This window comes from Urocitellus parryii, chromosome 12 (assembly GCF_045843805.1).
Source record: "Urocitellus parryii isolate mUroPar1 chromosome 12, mUroPar1.hap1, whole genome shotgun sequence".
Taxonomy (NCBI): Eukaryota; Metazoa; Chordata; class Mammalia; order Rodentia; family Sciuridae; genus Urocitellus; species Urocitellus parryii.
Genome location: NC_135542.1, coordinates 103,601,549 through 103,615,777, shown reverse-complemented (window position 1 = coordinate 103,615,777; position 14,229 = coordinate 103,601,549). Strand labels below are relative to the sequence as shown.

Below are 14,229 nucleotides of genomic sequence, written 5' to 3'. Positions count from 1 at the left end.
ACCATTCGAATTCAGGAGTCCTAGGGAGCTCCTATACCATTGCCCCCAGTGTCAAGTGGAGTCCCCCTCCATGGGGGAGAACCCTCAAAACTGGTGTTGGGGTGAGCTCCAAATTCCCCCAGTGTGGAGGGGACTCCCTCCTCCAGGGTGGAGACCCCTTGAACCTTGGTGCTGGGGGAAGCTCCCACCACCTTCAGGGTGGAGGGGACTCCCCTCTGCAGGGGGAAGACCCCCACAAAACTAGGTATCCGGGAAAGTTCCCACCATCTCTCTCTGTCTGGATGAGCTCCCACCACCCAAAGGGTGGAGGAGACTCCCCTGTACAGGGGGGAGATCCAGCGAATCTGAGTGTCCAAGGGAGCTCATATACCATGGTTGCCAGTGTTGAGTGGAGTCCCTCTCCAAGGGGGAGGCCTCTTGAACCTGGGTGTAGGGGGAGCTCCCACTGCCCCCAAAATTTTAGGGACTCCCACCTCCAGGTAGGAGACCCCTCGAACTGGTTGTTGTGGGGAGCTCCCACTACCCCCAGGGTCGAGGGGACTCCCTCATCCAGGGTGGAGACCCCTCGAACCTGTGTCTAGGGGGAGCTCATATACCATCACCCCAAAATTTGAGGGGAGTGCCCCCTCCAGGGTAATATCATCTCCACCCTGAGGGTCTCGGGGAGCTCCCACTGTCCTCAGGGTCTCGGGGACTCACCCCTCCAGGGGTGAGAACCCTCGAACCAAGGTTTTGAGGGTAGCTCTGTAATATCACCCCCAGTGTCGAGGAGTCTTTCCTCCAGAGGGGAGACCCCTCGAACTTGGGCATTGGGGGGGAGCTCTAAACCATCAGCCCCAGGATAGAGGGGAGTCAACCCTCTAGGGGCAAGACCCCTCGAACCTGGGTGTTGGGGAGGGTTCAGACCGACACCCAGGGTCAAGGGTTTCCCCCCCTTCAGGGGAGAGACCCCTCCAACCTCAGTGTCCGTGGGAGCTCCCCCCAACACCCAGGATCGAGGAGACTCTCCTCTCCAGGGGCAAGATGCCTCTAACCTGGAGGTGGAGGGGAGCTCCCATCAACACCCAGGGTCAAGGGGACTCCCCATTTAGGGATGAGACACCTCGAAACTGGGTATCAGTGGAAGCTCCCACCGCACTCAGGGTCAAGGTGACTCCCCCTTCAGGGGCAAGAACCCTCAATCATAAGTGTCGGCAGGAGCTCCCACCACAACCAGGGTTAAGGGGATACACCTCTCCAGGGCGAGAAATTTCTAACCTAGGTGTAAGGGGGAGCTCTCACCGCACCTGGTTCAAGGGGACTCCCCCCTTCAGGGGGGAAACCCCTCGAACCTGGGTGTCGTGTGGAGCTCACACCAGGGAGGAGATATATGGAACCTGGATGTCAGAGGGAGCTCACACCGCACCCGAGGTCAAGTTGCATCCCTCCTTCTGAGGGGAGGTCCCTTGAACCTGGGTGTCGTGGGGAGCTCCCACAAGGGGTGAGATATCTTGAACCTGTGTGTAAGGAGGAGTTCACACAGCACCCAGGGTCTTGTGGATTTCCTCCTTCTGGGGAGAAAGCCCTCGAACCAGGGTGTCAGGGGTAGCTCCCACAGCACACGGGTCGAGGAGACTCCACCCACCACGGGAGAGAGCCCTTGAACCTGAGTGTCAGGGGGAGCTTCCACCACCCCCAGGGTTGATGGGACTCCCCGCTACAGGGGAAACACTGCTGGAATCTCGGTGTCAGGGGGATCTCCCACCGCACCCAGGTTCATCAACCCGCCCCTTGGTGGGCAACCCCTCGAACATGGGTGTCAGGGAAGCTCCATCACCCCCAGGGTTGAGGGGACTTCTTCTTCCAGGGGGGTGACCCCTCTAACTGGGTGTCAGAGGGAGCTCTCACTGCCTCCAGGGTCAACGGGACTCCCTACCACAGGGAATAGATCCTTCGAACCTGGGAGTAGGGGGAAGCACCCACCGCCCCCAGGGTCGACGGACTCTCCCCACCAGGGGGAAGACCCCTGGAACCTGGGTTTCTGGGGAGCTCCCACCGCCGCCAGGGTCCAAGGGGTCCCCTCACCAGGGGGGAGACCCCTCGAAACTGGATGTCTGGAGGAGCTCCCACCGCCACCAGGGTCGAGAGGACTCCACCCTCCAGGTGCAAGGCCCCTGGAACCTGGGTGTTGTGGGGAGCTCCGACCTTTGCCAGGGTCAAGAGGACTTCCCTCTCCATTGGGGAGACCCCTGGAACCCGGGTGTCGGGGAAGTTCCCACCACCCCCAGAGTCATGGGGATTCCCCCCTCCAGGAGGAACACCCCTTGAACCTGTTTTTCAGGGAGAGTTCAAACCACCCCAAGGTTGAGGGGACTCCCGCTTCCAGCGGGGAGACCCCTTGATCTTGGGTGGCGGGGGGAGCTCCCACTGACGCCAGGGTTGAGGTAACTCCCTTCTTCAGGAGGGAGACCCCTCAAACCTGGGTGTCTGGGAGAGCTCTTATACAATTGCCCCCATGATCAAGGGGAGTTCCCCATCAGGGGGAGACTCCTCAAACCTGGGTGTCGGGGGCAGTTCCCACTGCCCTAGGGCCCAGGGGATTCCTCCCTTCTTGGGGGATACCCCTCGATCCTGAGTGTCCGGGGGAGCTCTCACCATCTTCAGGGCGAGAAGATTCCACCCTCCAGGGGGGAAACCCCTCAAACCTGAATGTCAGAGTTAACTCTCCCTACCTCCAGTTTTGAGGGAACTCCCCCTCCAGGGAAAGATCCCTTGAATCTGGGTGTCAGGGGAGCTCATATACTATCTCCTCCAGGTTAAAGGGGAGTCCCGCCTCCAGGGGAGAGAGCACACAAGCCTGGGTTTTGGGGATTCACCCACTGTCCCCAGGTTCGAGGGGACCACCACCCACGGGGGAGACCCCTCAAACCTGGGTGTTGGTGGGAGCTCATATACCATCGACACCAAATTCAAGAGGATCCCAACTACAGTGGAATGACTCTTCAAACCTGGCTGTTGCAGGAAGCTTCCATTGCCCCCAGTGTCTAGAGGACTCCCCACACCAAGGCAGAGACCCCTCGAACAAGGGTTTGGGGGTAGATCTATAATATAGCCTCCAGGGTCGAGGAGAGTCCCCTCCAGGGGCAAAGCACCTTGAACCTGGGAGTCGGGGGAGCTCCCACCACACCTAGGGTGGTGGGAACTCCCCCCTCCAAGGGTGAAACCCCTCAACCTGGGTGTCAGGGGTAGCTCGTATACCATCGCCTCCAGAGTTGAGGGGACTCTCTCCTCCAGGGGCGAGACCCCTCTAACCTGGGTATGGGGGTAGCTCATATACCATTGGCTCCAGGGTAAAGGAGGCTCCCCGCTGCAGGGGTGAGAACCCTCTATCCTGGGTGTTGGCAGGAGCTCCCACCGTACCCCAGGGTTGAGGGGACTCCACTCTACGGGGGGGACCCCTTGAACCTGGGTATGGATGGGAGATCCCACCACCTCAAGGGTCCATGGGACTCCCTTCTCCAGGGCGGAGAGCCCTTGAACCTGGGTGTGGGGGAAAACTAACTGCCCCCAGTGTCAACGGGACTCCCCCTACAGGGGGAAGACTCCTAGAACCTGGGTGTCCGGGTGAGCTCCCACCACCTGCAGGGTTGACGTTACTCTCCCCTCCAAGGGGAGATCCCTTGAAACCTGGGGTCAGGTGAGCTCCTATACTATCACCCCCAGGTGAAGGGGAGTATCCCCTCCAGTGGAATGACCCCTGAACTTGTGTTCAGCTGGCAGCTCCCATTGCCCACAGGGTGGAGGGTACTTTCCACTCCAGGATGGAGACCACTTGAACCAGGGTTTGGGGGGTAGCTCATAAAATATGAGGAGAGTCTCCCATCCAGGGCTGAGACCCCTTGAATCTGGGTGTCAGGGAGAGTTCCCACTACTTCCAGGGTCGACTTTACTCCCTTCTCCAGTAGGGAAAGCCCACGAACCTGGTGTGGGGGAAAGCTCCCACTGCCACCAGCGTCAAAGGGACTCCCCCCTACAAGGGGAAGACCCCTAGAACCTGGGTGTCAGGAGGAACACACACCACACCCATCGTTGATGGGACACCCCCTTTAGGTGAAAAACATCTCCATCCTGGGTGTCACGGGGAGCTCGAATATCATCCCCCCCAGGATCCAGGGGACTCCCCCTCCAGGGGGGAGACCTCTGGAAACTGGGTGTCGGGGGCAGATCCCACCACCCCCAGGGTCAAGGGAACTCCTCCATATAGGAGGGAGACCCCTCGAGGGTGTCAGGGGGAGATACCACTGACCCAGGGTCAAGAGGAGGCTTCCCTCCATGGGGGAGACCCCTTCAACCTGGGTGTCTGGGGGAGCTCCCACCACCCACAGGGTTGAGAGCAGTCCCCTCTCCAGGGGCGAGAACCCTCGAACTTGGGTGTCTGTGGGAGATCCCACCGCACCTGGTGTAGAGGGAACTCTGCCTACAGTGGGGAAACACCTCGAACCAGGGTGTCAGGATGAGCTCCAACTACACCCGGGGTCAAGCAGACTCCCTCCTCCAGAAGGGAGACCCCTTGAATCTGGGTGGTGTGAGGAGCTCCCACCAGGGGAGGAGACATCTTGAACCTGGGTGTCGGGGGAAGCTCCCACCACCCCCAGGTTCAAGGGGACTCCACCCTACAGGTCTCATGGAGTCTCATGGTCCTCTCAAACCTGGGTGTTGAGGGGAGCACATACTGATCCCAGGTTCGAGTGTACTCCACCTTACAGGGGGAGACCCCTTGAACCTGAGTATTGGCGGGTGCTCCCACCACACCCAGGGTGAGAGAACACCCCCTGAGATGGCGAAACCCCTCTAACCTGCATGTAGCGGGGAGCTCACACCGCTCCCAGGGTCGAGTGGATGCCCCCTCTAGGTGCGAGACTCCTCGAATCTGGGTTCAGGTGCGGGACTCCTCGAACCTGGGTTTTGGGGAAGCACTCATGGTACCCAGCATAGAGGGAACTTCACCCTTTAGGGGGGAAACATCCTGAACCTGGGTGTCACAGGGGCTCATATACCATCAGCCGCAAGATCAAGGGGACTCCTCCTGCAGAAGACCCCTCGAACCTGGGTGTCAGAGGGAGCTCCCATCGCCCCCAGGGCCATGGGGACTCTCCCCTACAGGGTGGAGACCCCGAGAACCTGGGTGTTGGAGAGAATCCCACTATCTAAAGGTTGAGGGGATTCCCCCCTCCAGGGGGAGACCCCTTGAACCTGGGTGTCTAGTGGAACCCCCACTGCCCCCAGGGTAATCAGAACTCCCCACTCCAGAAGGGAGACCCTCCAAATCTGGGCGACAGGGGGAGCCCACACCACTCCCAGGGTCGGGAGAACTCCCCACATCAGGGGGGATACCCCTCGAACTTGGGTGTCGGAAGAGTTCCCACTGCGCTCAGGGTAGAAGGGAATCCCCATTTCAGAAAAGAGACCCCTGGAACTTGGGTGTTGAGGGGAGCTCCCACGGCCCCCAGGGTTGAGGAGAGTCCCCCTTCCAGGAAGGAGACTCCTCAATCCTGGGTGTCGGAATAGCTGCCACTGTCCACAGGGTCGAGAGGAGACGCCCTTCAGTGTGTGGGTGTGCAGAGGAGCTCTCATGGCCCCCAGGTTCGAGGGGATTCCCCAATCTAGGGGAGACCCCTTGAACCTGGGTGTAGGCGGGAGCTGGTATACCCTCACCCACAGAGTTGAGGGGAGTTCCCCCTCCAGGGGGGAGACCCCAAATCCCTGTATGTTGGAGGGAGCTCTCACCACTCCCAGTATTGAGGGAACCCTCTAGGTGGGAGACCTCACTACCCTGGGTGTCAGAGGGAGCTCCCACCACCCCCAGGTTCAAGGGGACTCCCACCTACAAGGGGGAGACCCCTTGAACCTGGGTGTCAGGGTGAGCTCCTACCAACCCCAGGGTAAATGGGACTCCACACAGGTGAGAGACCTCTCAAACCTGGGTGTAGGGGAAGTTCTCACTGCCCCCAGGTCGAGGGGACTCCACCCTCCATGGGGGAGACACCACAATACAGGGTGTCTGAGGGAGCTCACACTGCACCAGGAGTAGAGTGGACTCCCTCCTTCTGGGGGGAGTCCCCTCGAATCTGGGTATCAGGGGAAGTTCCCACAACACCCAGGGTAGAGGGGACTACCCCCTCCAGGGCGGGAGACTCCTTGAACCTAGGTATGGGGGAAGCTCCAACCGCACCTTGGGTTGAGGGGACACCCCCTCCAGGGGGGAGACTCCTTGAACCTGGGTGTCAGAGTGCGCTCCCACAGCACCCAGGTTCGAGGGCACTCCCGCCTCCAGGGGGGAAGTCCCCTCTGACTAGCGTATGGGGGGGGGGGTGCTCCAGACACCACCACACCTGGGGTAGGGGGAACTCCCTGCTCCAGGTAGGAGGTCCCCTCTGACCCAGGTGTCATAGGGGCGCTCTGGACACCATCTCACAAGGGTAGGGGAGACTCCCTGCTCCAGGGTGGACATCCCCTGTGATCTGAGTGTTTGGGTGCCCCGACACCACTGCAATGGGGGGGAACGGACTCCACACTATGGGGGGAGGTACTCTCTGACCCTGGTATCAGGGGGTGCCCATACACTACCGCACTCAGGGAAGGGGGGAATCCCCCCAAGGGAGGAGGTCCCTCTTACCTGGGTGTTGGGGGGTGCCAATTCATCACCACACCCAGGGTAGAAGGGACTCCTCCCTCCAGAGAGGAGGTCCCCTCTGACCCGGGTGTGGGGATCACCCTGTTCACCACCAAACTAAGGGTCAGAGGGGACTCGTGGGGCACTCTGGGTCTCAAGGGGCAGTGCGACCCCGCCACACTCAGGAGGGAGGGATTCCACCCTCCAGCGGGACCCCTCTAACCAGGGTGTCAGGGGCATCTGGGACACCACTGCACCAGGTGTGGCGGGGATTCCACCCTCCAGGGGGAAAGTCCCCTCTAACCCAGGTGTGTGTGGGGGGGGTGCCCCAGACACTGTTGCACCCGAGGTGGAGGGGACTCAGCCCTCCATGGGGATGTCCCCACTAACCCGGTTGTCGGGGGACACTCCGAACACCTTTGCACCTGGGGTAGTGCGGACTTCCCAGCTCCAGGGGAGAGGTCCCCTCTAACCCGGGGGTGGAGGGTGCTCTGGACACCACCACATGCAGGATAGGAAGGTTCCCTCTAACCTGAGTGTCGGGGACTCCACGGACAATGCTGCACCCAGGGATAGGGGATTCTGCCCTCCAGGGGCCAGGTCCCTCCAACCTGGGAGTCAGGGAATGCTTCAGACACTGCCCCACACAGGGGGAAGGGAATCAGCCCTGCAGGTGGGAGGTCTCCACTGACCTGGGTGTCAGGGGGTGCCCTGTTCACACCACACTGCACCCAGGGTTGGGGGGACTCCCCTCTCCAGGTGGAAGGTCTCCTCTGACACAGGTGTGTGGGTTGCCCCGTTCACCACTGCATCCAGGGTAGGGGGAACTCCCCCCTAGTTGGGAGGTCCCCTCTATCCCAGGTGTCCGGGGTGCTCCCATACTGCCACTCCCAGGGGGTAGGGGACTCAATCATCCAGGGGGGAGGTCCCCTCTAACCCGGGTGTTGGGGTGCATTGACACAGCCACCCTTGCCAAGGGGGGACTCCACCTACCAGGGGGGAGGCCACCTCTAATCCAGGTATTGGGGGGAGCACTCAGGACACTGCGGCACCAGGGCGGGAGGGACTCCCCTCTCCAGGGTGCAGGTCCCCTCTGACCCGGGTATCTGGGGGCACCTGATTCACTATCACACCCAGGGTAGGGGGAACTCCGCCCTCCAGGATGGATGTCCCCTCTGACCCAGGTGTCAGGGGGCGCCCTGGTCACCACAACTATGGGAGGCCATCCTCGCACTGATTTGAATTACCTCCCTGGCTGGGTGAGAGGCACTTAGACACATCTTGTGTCCAGAGTTTTCCCCACCGTTCTAAGTTCGGAGGGCTTGTCCGTGTGGAGGTGTGACTGGCCACTGCCCCAAGACCCAATAGTCACTCCTGACCTTGAGACACTGCCCCCCTTAATCTTTATTGGATGGTATTTTCCCCAGAATTTTTTGTTTCCCAATAAAAGTCCACTCCCTGGAGTGTTCTCTCTCTCTCTCTCTCTCTCTCTCTCTCTCTCTCTCTCTCTCTCTCTCTCTCTCGCCTCTTCAGTAAACCTCACTACCCTAGTAGGTAGCTTGAGGCTGGAGGTAGGAGAAACCATCCTGGAGCTGGTTTAAAGGTAATTAGAGTCTGACTTTTTAATTCAAAACGTCCTAGACATTTGTCATGTACTGAACCTTCATTTAATCTGTGCTGGGGCCTGTGCAGTTATCTTCAAAGCAGAAGGTCGAGTTTGGAGGAAGTGGCGGCTTTGGGTCTGGTGACCCAGTCGCCGTTACTACTTTTCGGAAGCTCCTCTCAGCCGGGACACTCTGCCGCCAAGATGCCACGAATTATGATCAAAGGGGGCGTGTGGAGGAACACCGAGGTATGAATGGCTGGATCCAAGCATTAAGAAAACAGAATGGTCCAGAGATGAAGAGGAAAAACTCTTGCACTTGGCTAAGTTGATGCCAACTCAGTGGAGGATTATTGCTCCAATAATTGGAAGAACAGCAGCCCAGTGCTTGGAACACTATGAATTTCTCTTGGACAAAACTGCCCGAAGAGACAATGAAGAGGAAACAACAGATGATCAATGAAAACTTAAACCTGGAGAAATAGATTCAAATCTAGAAAGAAAAAAAAAAAAAACAGCACGGCCTGATCCAATTGATATGGATGAGGATGAACTTGAGATGCTTTCTGAAGCTAGAGCCCACCTGGCTAATACTCAGGGAAAGAAGGCCAAGAGGGAAACAATTGGAAGAAGCAAGGCATCTTGCTGCCCTTCAAAAAAGAAGAGAACTTCGAGCAGCTGGCATAGAAATTCAGAAGAAAAGAAAAAAGAAGAGAGGGGTTGATTATAATGCTGAATTCCCATTTGGAAAAAAAAAAAACCTGCTCTTGGTTTTTATGATACTTCTGAGGAAAACTACCAGTCCCTTGATGCAGATTTTAGGAAATTAAGATAACAGGTTCTTGATGGGGAGCTAAGATCTGAAAAAGAAGGAAGAGATAGGGGAAAAAACAGCATTTGAAAAGGAAAAAAGAATCTGATTTGCCATCAGCTATTCTTCAAACTAGTGGTGTTTCTGAATTTACTAAAAAGAGAAGCAAACTAGTTCTTCCTGCTCCTCAGATTTCAGATGCAGAACTTCAGGAAGTTGTAAAAGTAGTCCAAGCAAGTAAAATTGCACTTCAGACTGCTGAGGAACCTGGCATAACAAACTCTGCTTCCAGTACTCTTTTGTCTGAGTACAATGTCACCAACAATAGCATTGCTCTTAGAACACCCTGAGCACAAGCTTCCCAGGACAGAATTCTGCAGGAAGCCAAGAACCTCATGGCCTTGACCAATGTGGACACCCCATTAAAAGGTTGACTTAATACCCCATTGCATGAGAGTGACTTCTCAGGCATGACTCCACAGAGGCAAGTTGTACAGACTCCAAACACAGTTCTTTCTATTCCATTCAGGACTTCTTCTAATGGAGCCAAAGGACTGACTCCCAGGAGTGGAACAACCCCTAAACCAGTTACTAATTCTACCCCAGGTAGAACTCAGAGACAAATTAAACATTAATCCAGAAGATGGAATGGCAGACTATAGTGATCCCTCTTATGTGAAACAGATGGAAAGAGAATCTCGTGAACATCTCTGATTAGGGTTGTTGGGACTTCCTTCCCCTAAGAATGATTTTGAAATTGTTTTACCTGAAAATGCTGAGAAGGAGCTCAAAGACTGGAAAGTGGATGATACTTACATTGAAGATGCTGCTGACGTGGATGCTCTAAAGCAGGCCATAAGAGATGCAGAGCAGGTAAAGGAAATGAAACGAATACACAAAGCTGTCCAGAAAGATTTGCCAAGACCATCTGAAGTAAATGAAACTATTCTAAAACCCTTAAATATAGAACCACCTCTAATAGATTTAAGAAAAGTGAAGAAATAATCAAAAAAGAAATGATTACAATGCTTCATTATAACCTTCTACATCATCCCTATGAGCCATCTGGAAATAAAAAAGGAAAAACTGTTGTATTTGGTACTAACAATTCTGTGCACATTGCTTATCTGGAACATAACCCTTATGAAAAGTTCTCCAAAAAAGAGCTGAAAAAGGCCCAAGATTTTCTGGTGCAGGTGATGGAAGTGGTAAAACAAGGAATGAGCCATGGAGAACTCTCCAGTGAAGCTTATAACCAGGTATGGGAAAAATGCTACAGTCAAGTTTTATATCTTCCTGGGCAGAGCCGCTATACATGGGCTAATCTAGCTAACAAAAAGGATAGAATTGAATCACTTGAAAAGAGGCTTGAGATAAAAAGGGGTCACATGATGAAAAAGCTGAGAGACCTGCAAAAATGGAAAAGAAGATGAAAATTTTGCTTGGAGGTTATCAATCTCATGCTATGGGGCTCATGAAACAGTTGAATGACTTGTGGTATAAAATTGAGCAGGCTCACCTAGAGTTAAGCACTTTTGAACACCTCAAAAAACATGAAGATTCTGCTATCCCCCAGAAGCTAGAGTGCCTAAAAGAACATGTGCACGACAACAGGAAGCTGACCAGACATTTAAAAAATTTAAAGTTAGTAAAGTTTTATGAAGTATATTTTGAGTAAGCCATAACCAGTAAATCTATGTGGAAGAGATATATTAAGCAAAATAGGATTATTATTAATAACTCCAAATTCTATGAGATCATTTGAGGAAATTAATCAAGGGTTTGTTCCTGGAGATAATGAAAGAGATTATCAGGATGAGCATCTGCTTACATACCAGACTCCTCGACAGAGTTTAGTGAATGCTCCATACCAAAATTTTTACTAGGGGCACTGAGTGTCTCCCCAGTCCAAAAGACAGCAGAAAAAATCAACAGGCTCACTGAAGAGCCTATATGGGTTTCTCAGTTGCCCATCTCTGGGGAAAAACTTAAGATAATTTATATGTTGGTTGAGGAACAGCTTCAGGCTGGTCATATAGAATCAACACTTAGTCCTTGGAACATCCTCATTTTTGATATTAAGAAAAAGTCAGGCAATTGAAGGTTACTACAAGATTTAAGGGCAATAGCCCATGCAATTCAGCCAATGGGATCATTACAGCCTGGACTTCCTTCTCCTACACCCATTCCTTTAAATTATAGTGTAATGGTAATAGATCTAAAAGATTGTTTTTTCTCAATAAAGTTGCATCCTGAGGATTGTAAAAATTTTGCTTTCAATGTCCCAGCAATTAATTTTAAAGAACCAGTTAAGAGATATTGCTGGAAAGTTTTGCCTCGAAGAATGCGTAACAGTCCAACTTTATGTCAAAAATGTGTGGGTCAAGTGATAAGTCAAATAAAAATAACTTTCCTGATGCATATATTATTCATTCATAGATGATGTATTATTGGCTTATGCTAATCCAGAAGTACTTTCAGAAACTTTTACTCAGTTAGAGGATTCACTTACAGCAATGGGTTTGTACATTGCTCCTCAAAAGATACAAAAGATGCCTCCCTTTCAATATTTGGGTCAGATAATTCAAGGATGTATAATCTGCCCTCAAAATCTACAGATAAAAGTTAAGGAGTTACAATACCCTTAATTATTTTCAAAATATATTAGGATATATCAATTGACTGAGGCCATCCTTAAAACTAACTACTTCTGATTTAAGTACTTTATTCCAGATATTACAAGGAGATCCTTCTCCAACTTCTCTTCGTTGATTGACAATAGAGGATAGAACAGCTTTAAAAAGAGGTTAAAATTGCAATTAAAAATGCACAACTTACTAGAATTAATTCTCAAGGGCTGGTATATTTATTAACATTTCCAACTGCTCATGCACCCACAGGATCTATATGGCAAAGATTGGGAGTTATTGACTGGATTCGTTTAGCCCACTCTCCTTTTCATGACTCTATTGCTCAATTAGTAATAAAAAGTAGAACGAGAGTTTTACAACTAGTTGGTTCTGAACCTGATATTATAATTATTCCATTTTCTGTTCAACAAAATAATTGGCTTGTTCAAGCCTCAAATAGCTTTTATGGCAAATAGCTTTTGCTGATTTTCCTGGTCAGATAGAAAGCCATTATCCTCGTGATAAAGTTATTCAATTTGCATCAATAACACCGCTTATTTTTCCAAAGATTTCGCAGCCCAAAGGTGGAGCCCTAAAAGTGTTCACCAATGGCTCAAGCTCAGGTAAAGCAGGGTTTTATAACCATGTTCACACAGAGGTAATATAAACCTCATACACTTTTGCCTAAAGAGCAGAGCTACAAGCTCTCATTTTTCCCTTAAATTACTTTACAAATGAGCCTATTAATATTTATGCTAACAGCTTAAATGCAGTTGGAGTTACCAAAAATATTGAAACTTCAGTTATTGGATATACCTCATCATAAGAGCAATTTAAATTATTTCATAATCTACAAAAGGTGGTGCAAATGCGAAAATACCCATGTTTCATAAGACACATATGAACTCATACTAATCTTCCAGGACCTTTAACTTCAGGTAATGATAAAATTGATAAATTGGTAGCTATTTGTCAACAAATGTTTCCATATTATTGTGAACAAACTTCACATTCTTTCCATCATCACAGTGCTTCTAGTTTATGTAAAAAAAATAATATTGCCAGAGAACAAGCTCATCAAATTATAAGTCACTACCCCAAGTGTGTTATACATACTCCATCTCTGCTATCAGGGGTAAATCCCCATGGATTAAGACCACATCAATTATGGAAAATGGATGTAACTCATATTCCTCAATTTGGTAAGCAATGTTATGTACACATAATAGTTAATACACATTCCAGACTCATTTTTTTTTTGTCACAGCACGAACAAAGGAAAATACTCAACATGTAATTTCTCATTGCCTAGCAGCCTTTGCTGTGTTAGGATGTGCTTTACAGATTAAAACAGATAATGAACCAGCTGATGTAAGTTCTTCTTTTCAACAATTTTGTCAAGAGTTTCGAATTGTCCATAAACAGGAATTCCTTATAATCCCCATGGTCAAGCCATTGTAGAATGAGCTCATTTATCTATTAGGCTGCAATTACAAAAATTAAAAGGGAGGATAGGTTTATGACTCACCAAAATAACCTCATTCATGCCTTGCTTGTTTTAAATTTTAAAAATTGTGACACAGAAGGTCACACTGCAGCTGAGAGACATGTGTCTTCCACAGCAACAGGCCCTTTAGGCCGAGTTTTGTGGAAAGACATACAGACTGGTCAATGGAAAGGCCCAGATCCAGTGATTATGTAGGGCAAAGGTCATGCTTGTATTTTTCCAGAAGGTGCTTTCCGTCCTATCTGGGTGCCTGAATGTGTAATCAGACATGGAGGAGAAAGAACCAAGATTCATGCAACTGAAAATCGACCTGGAGAAGCCTTCCCTCAAAAAGGAAGAGATATCAAAGAAGAATGAAGATGACCCATCAAGACTCAGCTGAAAAGCTGATCTCATGGGAAGTTGTGAAAAAGCTGACAACACACACTTCACGAATGATTCAACTCCTAGGGAGAAATAAGATCCCATTGATGATGGTAGCTACAGTGATTGCCCTGCTGGGCTGTCAGGTAAAAGGGAGTCTAGTGAACACTGGAAAAATTTCCCAGATCCACCCCTGGTACACCCAGCTGTATGGACTGGAGAATCTATTCCAGTGTTTACTAATGACTCATTCATGATGGGGGGATTTACAGACACTCATATTACTCCCAATCATGTGACTAGATTTAATTATTCTGACTACAGTGCCCAATTACCTTTGTGTTGGTCCCACGATAAACATGCTGGCTACCTCAGAGTATCATTTGAGTAAAACATAGTGATTGGGAGACCAAAACTAATTAATCATACTATTTATGGAGACTTAAAACCTTATACTAGATCAGTGATCAAAATGGGACTTTCCCATAACAAACCAGTCATTTCTACAAAACCTCCACGAATACCTCATTGTCCTAATATTTCTGTAATGGAAATTGGCACCTTTCCTAGATGGATAGATTGTGTAAATACCTTTCCAGTGCAATATAAGGTGTCTAAAGATAGTGGGTATATTTTAGATTGGTCTCCAAAAATTGATAAAAG

General features: G+C 51.0%; 1 pseudogene; it reads left to right on the top strand.

Annotated features, from left to right (window-relative positions):
* LOC113200389 (cell division cycle 5-like protein pseudogene) overlaps nucleotides 1-10,744 on the top strand; it is a 29,108-nt pseudogene extending 18,364 nt beyond the window's left edge.
* Nucleotides 10,745-14,229: the final 3,485 nt, after the last annotated feature.